Source organism: Scyliorhinus torazame, chromosome 5, assembly GCF_047496885.1.
Source record: "Scyliorhinus torazame isolate Kashiwa2021f chromosome 5, sScyTor2.1, whole genome shotgun sequence".
NCBI classification, from domain to species: domain Eukaryota; kingdom Metazoa; phylum Chordata; class Chondrichthyes; order Carcharhiniformes; family Scyliorhinidae; genus Scyliorhinus; species Scyliorhinus torazame.
In genome coordinates, this window is record NC_092711.1 from 155,903,941 (window position 1) to 155,910,957 (window position 7,017).

General features: G+C 48.2%; 1 pseudogene; it reads right to left on the bottom strand.

Moving 5' to 3' along the window:
* Positions 1 to 495: 495 nt before the first annotated feature.
* On the bottom strand, positions 496 to 6,970 carry LOC140420212 (josephin-2 pseudogene; annotated as a pseudogene).
* Positions 6,971 to 7,017: the final 47 nt, after the last annotated feature.

Sequence of the window (7,017 nt, forward strand, 5' to 3'; positions counted from 1 at the left end):
CTAATAAGAGGTTTTTTATTGTGTTTAGTTCTAAAAAAAATGTTTACAATTAGTTTGGATAGGAAACTAAACTTCATCTTATGTGAAACTCTGATTTAAATAAAATTCCAACCGCTCGGATTTAAGAGATAGGTTTGAAAGTAAGTAACCCATGTTTAGGTCAGTCTGTTCCAAAACAAAGATAAGACGAGTTTGGCAGCAATCCAATTTTAACTCCCCAGTACATTTGGGTGATAAAAAATGTTGAGAGTGAGTTTAAAACATTTTTTTTTTATTCTCCTCTTTTCTCACATTTTCTCCCAAATTTACACCCAACAATAATCAGTAACAAATATGTCAATCCCCATATCAATAACAACGATCCCATCCTCCCACCAAACCCCAAACATTAGCTCGCATGTTCACATAAACAAATGACAAAAAGGAATCAGGAATCACCCATAGTCGCCATTAACACACACAGCCCCCCTCCCCCTCCCCTCCCACCCACCCGCCCCAACTAATGTTCGATGTTATCCAGTTCTTGAAAGTGCATAATGAATAATGCTCATGAATTGTAGAACCCCTCCATCCTTTCCCTCAGTTCAAACTTAATCTTCTCAAGAGTCAAGAATTCCAACTGGTCCCCCCGCCACGCCAGGGCACAGGGTGGAGAGGCTGCTCTTCAACCCATCAGGATCCGTCTTCGGGCGATCAACGAGGCGAAGGCTACAACATCTGCCTCCGCACCCGTTTCCAACCCTGGCTGGTCGGACACCCGAATATGGTTGGAGTTCTATAAACATCTTCCATGACCAAAAGGGGGGGGGGGGGGGAAGTGTTGGAGGGCATTGTGTGATACTGGACTATGATATAAATTATAGGTGGCCCTGTAACTACATCTGTGCTCCCATATTACTTTTGAATAGTTCTGATGAAACAAAAGGTACTCATTGGCTTAGATGCCTGTTTAGAAGAGGCAATTTGTAGAAATAGATAGTGTATACACAATGCTGTTAACATCAGAAAAGACACAAAATGGCTGAACAAGCCTGTAAGCTGTCTCATGAGACCCAAGCGTGGGTATGTATAGAGAGTGTCCCAACAGCCGCTGATAACAGCTTCACAGAACAAGACTTGCAATGTATCCTTGATAAGCTCAAGGTCTAAGGCTGTAGACAGGGCACATTAGTTAGTTTTGAATGACTTCTGTATGAAGTTAGCGGCGGGTAAGACAACACCCACTTTAACCATATATGTGATAATTGGGTATGCCAGGAAAATTGATTTATTGCATGTAAAAAGTGTGACGTGAATATAGTTGATTGATTGTATGTAAATGAGAAAACAACTAATTCCGCCCCTTGAATCTGTATGTTAACCCATGTGAGCTTTAGCTCAAGTGAGAGAAGGTGCTGTCACAGGCTGTGGAGTCTGAGACCTTCCCTCCCAGAATTCTGACATCATAAACTGCTTTTTTTTACTGATACTCAGGTCATCATGTGAATATTTTCACCCCTAACATTGTCATTCTTTTATTTAATTATGTGATATTCCCAATGAGAGTGACCTCGAGGAATTGAGCTGAGTTCTAACTGTACCATCAAGCAACATTGCATAATATTATGTATTAAAACCCCATTCCTGTTTGTTTCAGTCTGGTCAATGAACTTAAACTATGACGATGGAGCAATATAGGAAATGATAGAGGCAATGATTCAATAACAGTCCTGCTGATATTGTCTCTTTAAACATTTCAAGTTCTTTTTTAAATACATTTAGAGTTTCCAATTATTTTTTCCACCTCCCCAGCGCGCTGGCTTCATCTGTCACAGCTGGAGCTCCGAGTCAGCCCGCCATCGGCGGCGAGACCTTCCCCCCCCCTCACCGCTCCAGCTGCCCGATCTCCCGTGTCTCGCGTTCAGGGAGCGAGCAGCCAGCTTCCGTCCTCCTCCACCTCCCTCGGCACCACCAGCAGCAGCTCACAGGGATCCTGGGCGATCTGGTCCTGCAGGAACTTCCTCAGTTCCTCCTCATTCCCGATTGGAACCGGGGCCTTTAGTTTGGAGTCCAGGTTGTAGTAGGCCCGTTGATTTGCCTGACTGCCACCCAGTGCTTGCGCTGGATGGGGAGCGAGACAAAGCCCAGCGTCATGTTGGAGGGAATGTTGAGGATGAAGCCATGGACCCGGCTCAGCACCGAGCTGCTGAGCGACTTGCGTTTATCCCACCAAATCGCAGCCAGACTTTGAGTTAGCAAGGCGGCCATGAGGACGTTGACATCATAGTTCCCGGTTCCTAACAAACTGCGATGTGGATTCACCAGAGAGTCGGGAGCCAGCCGGCCGCTCAGCCCGTCCAGCTGCTGCTGGGTGAAGAGCGGCTGCTGCAGGAGGTTGTTGAGGGCGTGGAGGGCGCAGAGCTCCAGGCGCTGCCGCTCGTGGTACAGCGGAGGGGGGGGCTCCGACATCCCCACACCCGGGGGGGGCTCCGACATCCCCACACCCAGAGAGAGAGGGCAGGCCACTGGGTGAGTCACCGCCAACCCCGAGGATGCGGCATTCCCGCCCAGGCCCGGACACCGGACAGAGAGCCCTTTTTGCATCTTTTAACGACTTATTATTTTTGTTTTTCTTTCTTCAATCTAAAAACAAAAAATTTCTTCCAAAAAAAGTTTTTTTGAATATTCCTCAAAACGTCCCCCGGGACCGGACTTCCGACTTCTTAAAAAAAACACACTCTAGGCGGGAGCCACCCGGTGTGGAACATCTCCACTACATTGCGCCCTGGCTTCGGGCCTGCCGCCTCATCCTCAGTTTGGCTCCGCCCCCGTTGCTCCAAATGCGTGCGTCCCGGGCCCGACACCTCAGCTCCGGCCGCCAGACACTCGCGTGGGGTTCCTCGCCGGTTCTGAAACCGGCCCGGCTGGACGCCCGGGACAGCCCCAAAGGCCGCCGAAAATCGGGGGGGGGGGAGCAAAAATCGCGGAAACCCACAAAAGCGGCATAGACAGTGGCCACCGGCGGGAGCTCCTCGAGGACAGAGACTTGAACTCTTTCCACAGTCAGTCCCCTGGAACACACTCACTCGGGTGTGTGTGTCTCGGTGCTTTTCCAGTCACACTGATGGTTAAAATCTTTTGATGCCGACAGATCCGGCAAACATTTCTCCTTCTAGATTCAAAGGCCGATGATACTCAGATCCCAAGGAGTGACTCTGTAAGACCGAGACGTGACAATTGAGATTTCTGTCTGCAATTCCTCCTCTTGTAATATCTGTAAAAGGAGTTTACAAAAGTCAACACTCAGTACAGGATAGAAATTCAGATCAGAGAATTCTAGTTTCTATGGAACATTCCTTCCTCTCATTCCCCAATACCTCGTCTCCAATACCTATTCCCCATACCTAGTCTCCAGGGAGCGGACTCGGAGGGACGGAGTTTCGGAGCTGTGAGGACAAAAACCTTATCTCGGGGATTCGCAGCCGAGTATCCAGGGAGTGGACTCGGAGGGGCAGGGTATCGGAGCAGTGACTGTAGGAAGGATGAGCTAGCTGACCACTGCACCCTGGTACAGGAGGCCATTCAAGTGGGGGGAGGAAGTGGTAGTTGTCGGGGATTCTATAATTAAGGGAACTGATAACATCCTTTGGAAGCAGGACCGAGAGTCCCACATGGTATGTTGCCTGCCCGGTGCCAGGGTGAGGGGCATCTCTAACCGGCTTGAAAGGATATTGGAGAGGGAGGGGGAGGATCCAGTTGTTGTGATCCACGTTGGGACAAACAACATCGGCAAGACTCGGAAAGAGGACCTGTTTGGGGAAAATCAGGAACGAGGAACAAAATTAAAGAACAGGTCCTCAAAGGATATAATCTCTGGATTATTACACGAGCCACGTGCAAATTTGACACAGGGATGAGAAAGTTACAGAAGTAAGCACGTGGCTAAAGGAGTGGTACGGGAAAGAGGGGTTCCATTTCACGGGGCACTGGCATCAGTATTGGGATAGGAAGAATCTGTACCGATCTGGGACCAGTGTCCTTGTGGAAAGGATAAATAGGGAGGTAAGAAGGACTTTAAACTAATAAATGGAGGGGATGGGGAAGGCCTCAGGGGAACTCAATACAGTTCCAAAAACAAGTAGCAGGATGGTCTGGACTGGACAAATATACCGGTTATAAAGTTTACAGGAGGCACAGAGAATATGGCAGAGGGGGTGGAGTAGCCTTACTGATTGGAAATACTATCACCTCAATGGTGAGGATTGGATTTGTTAATTGTCACGTGTATCGAGATACAGTGAAAAGTATTGTTCTGTGTACAGTTCAGACAGATCATTCCATACATGAGAACAATACATAGGGCAAACATAAATACACAGGGCGCCTTCTCCTCCTCCAAAATAGCCCCGTAAACCACCAATACTACCCCTTCCCCAGTCCCCCTGTCGTCAGCACCTCCTCCAGCAATGTGGAAGCTGGCTCTACTGGGAAACTCTGTATCTCCTTTCTGGCAAACTCTCGAACCTGCATATATCTAAATATTTTCCCTTGCCCCAGCCCATACTTCGTTCCCAGCTCCTTCAATCCCGCAAAACGACCCCCAAGAAATAAATCTTTTAGTGTCCAAATTCCTTTCCAATCTCATCTCCGAAAATTTCCAATCCCACTTCCCTGGCTCAAATCTATGGTTATCCTCTCCTTTAAGGAGAAAGTCGACATAGCTTTATTACAGGAAACTCATCTGGATGATAAGGAACACTTTAAATTGAGGCGGGATTGGGTGGGGCAGGTTTTTTCATCTCCTTTTCATCAAGTAGCAGGGGTGTGGCAATCCTTATTAATAAAAATATCCCTCTTAAGGTTGAAACCTGCACCAAGGACAAAGGAGATAGATATGCGATCATTAGAGGTTCGGTGCATGGAGATGTTGCTTCAATAATGAATGTTTATGGACATTCCCCGAATTACTCCCCAGAGTTCTTTGTGGATTTTGCAGAGCTAGCTTCAACTAACTCTTGTGTGTTTGGCGACTTCAACTGCCACTTAAATCGTCTGGTAGATAAGCTCCCGGTTACCAGGAACACCCCCACCCCCCGACCCCCACCCCGCAAGCTAGGGCGTCGGCCTTTACTTGTGAGGAGGTGGGTTATGTGGATGTTTGGAGAACTTTGCACCAGAGGGGCGGAGATTTTACCTTCTTTCCAGCCCGAATCAATGTCATACTGGAATCAACAAAATTTTTATGTCAAGGACGATCCTACACCTGGTGTCCTCTTGCACCGTAGTGAACATCGATTGTGGACCATCCCGTTTCTCTGGAATTCTACTCGAGGGTTCACCCCCAGGCCGAGAATGTGGAGGTTTGCTGCCTCTCTGATCAGAGATACTTAATTTACTAAGCATTGTAAGAACGAGTTGGAGTTCTCCTTTGGGTTAACCCAACCCCTGGTATTCCCCCCCTCCAATTTATGGGAGACATGTAAAGTTTATGCTCGGATGCTGAAGAACCAGCAATGTCTGGGGGTTTGTTTCACGAAGGCCGAGCAGAATTATAAGGAGATCTCTAATAAGCTATTGCTGAAGGAGCTTAATGAGACAAGAGTGGTTTTGGATTCCCTATTGATGCAGCAGGTCGAGAAAGGTTTGCGAGGCAGACGGTGTACGAGTTTGGGAATAAGCCGAGCAAATACATGACCTGTTTGACAAAGAAAAAGGCTGACATTGGAACAGTTCCATCTGTGCAGCTTGGGGGAGGGAAAAGGGTTGTGAGGACAGAGGAGATAAACAGGGATTCGGGGAATTCTATGCAGGATTATAAAGTCTGTGAAGTCTGGTGAAGGGTTGCTGGATATGGAGCATTTATTCTCTTCCCTGAAGCTTACGGAGGCCTCAGAAAGCCAGTGTGAGCCTCTTAATGCTCCCCTTTCTAGGGAAGAGGTCTCAAAGGCCATGAAGGAGCTCAGCTGGGTAAAGCACCAGGAGCGGATGGCTGTGGGTGTGAGTTTTATAGGGGGCTTGAGGGAGGATTTGTTGTTGGACCCATTGATGGCGAGAAGGCTGGAGGACATCCTTCCAACAATCGTGGTGGGGGGGTTCCAACAATCGTGTGGGGGGGGGGGGGGGGGGGGCGTGGCGGGTGGTAACCAGACTGGGTTTATAAGGGTTTTCCAGTAACAATGTTGGACGGTTGCTGAATGTGACTCAGGCTTTTCAGAAATACACAGTGGATGGGCTGGTGATCTCCTTCGATGCAGAGAAAGCTTTCGCTCAAGTCGAATTATCTGGTGCATACCGTTCGAGGCTTCGGAATCGGTGAGGATTATGTCGAGTGGATTAAATTGTTAGATTATAGGTAAAGTCGCCAAGGTCCCAGATGACCATAGGCTGCTTTCCCCATTGAGAGGTAGAGCTGACTGGTGGTGATTCAACCTGAGGATCAACATACCTCAGGCAAGACACAAGGTTGAGACAAGGTTGAATAACCTCAGCCAGGAATTGAACCCTCGCTCTGCATCACAAACCAGCTGTCCGAACAACTGAGGTTAACCGGCCCCTGTTATATTACAGGCTGGTCAGGGGCAGGGCTCATGGATGGTTTATAATTGTCGTATTTGAGCTTCAGAGAGAGTCTCGACAAATAAATGTGTCAAGCTGAGGGAGCAAAGGATGTCAATGTCTTTAAGAGAGAGAGAGAGACCTGGGCCAAGCTTTGCAGAGTCTGCACCCTCCCTGGATTCACTTCCTTTCCCTTCAGTTGCTGCAAGTGACCAATTGAAGGTGGGAATGAGAAAAGAAATGGAAAGGGGGAGAAAAGAAAGTGTTTTACTCACAGATGTTGGAGACATGAAGAAGTTTTCAGTCTGTGTGATGTTCAAGCTCCATTCACACAAAGCCCGCGCTGATTGCCTGGAGGACCAGAGTCCTTCCGGTCATCCAACCCTTCCCATTGGTCAACGCCTCAGCAGAAAGGTCAGTGGTGAGCTTTCCCTCGCACATGCGCAATCTCTCATCTCCCTCAGACATGCGCAATCTCTCATC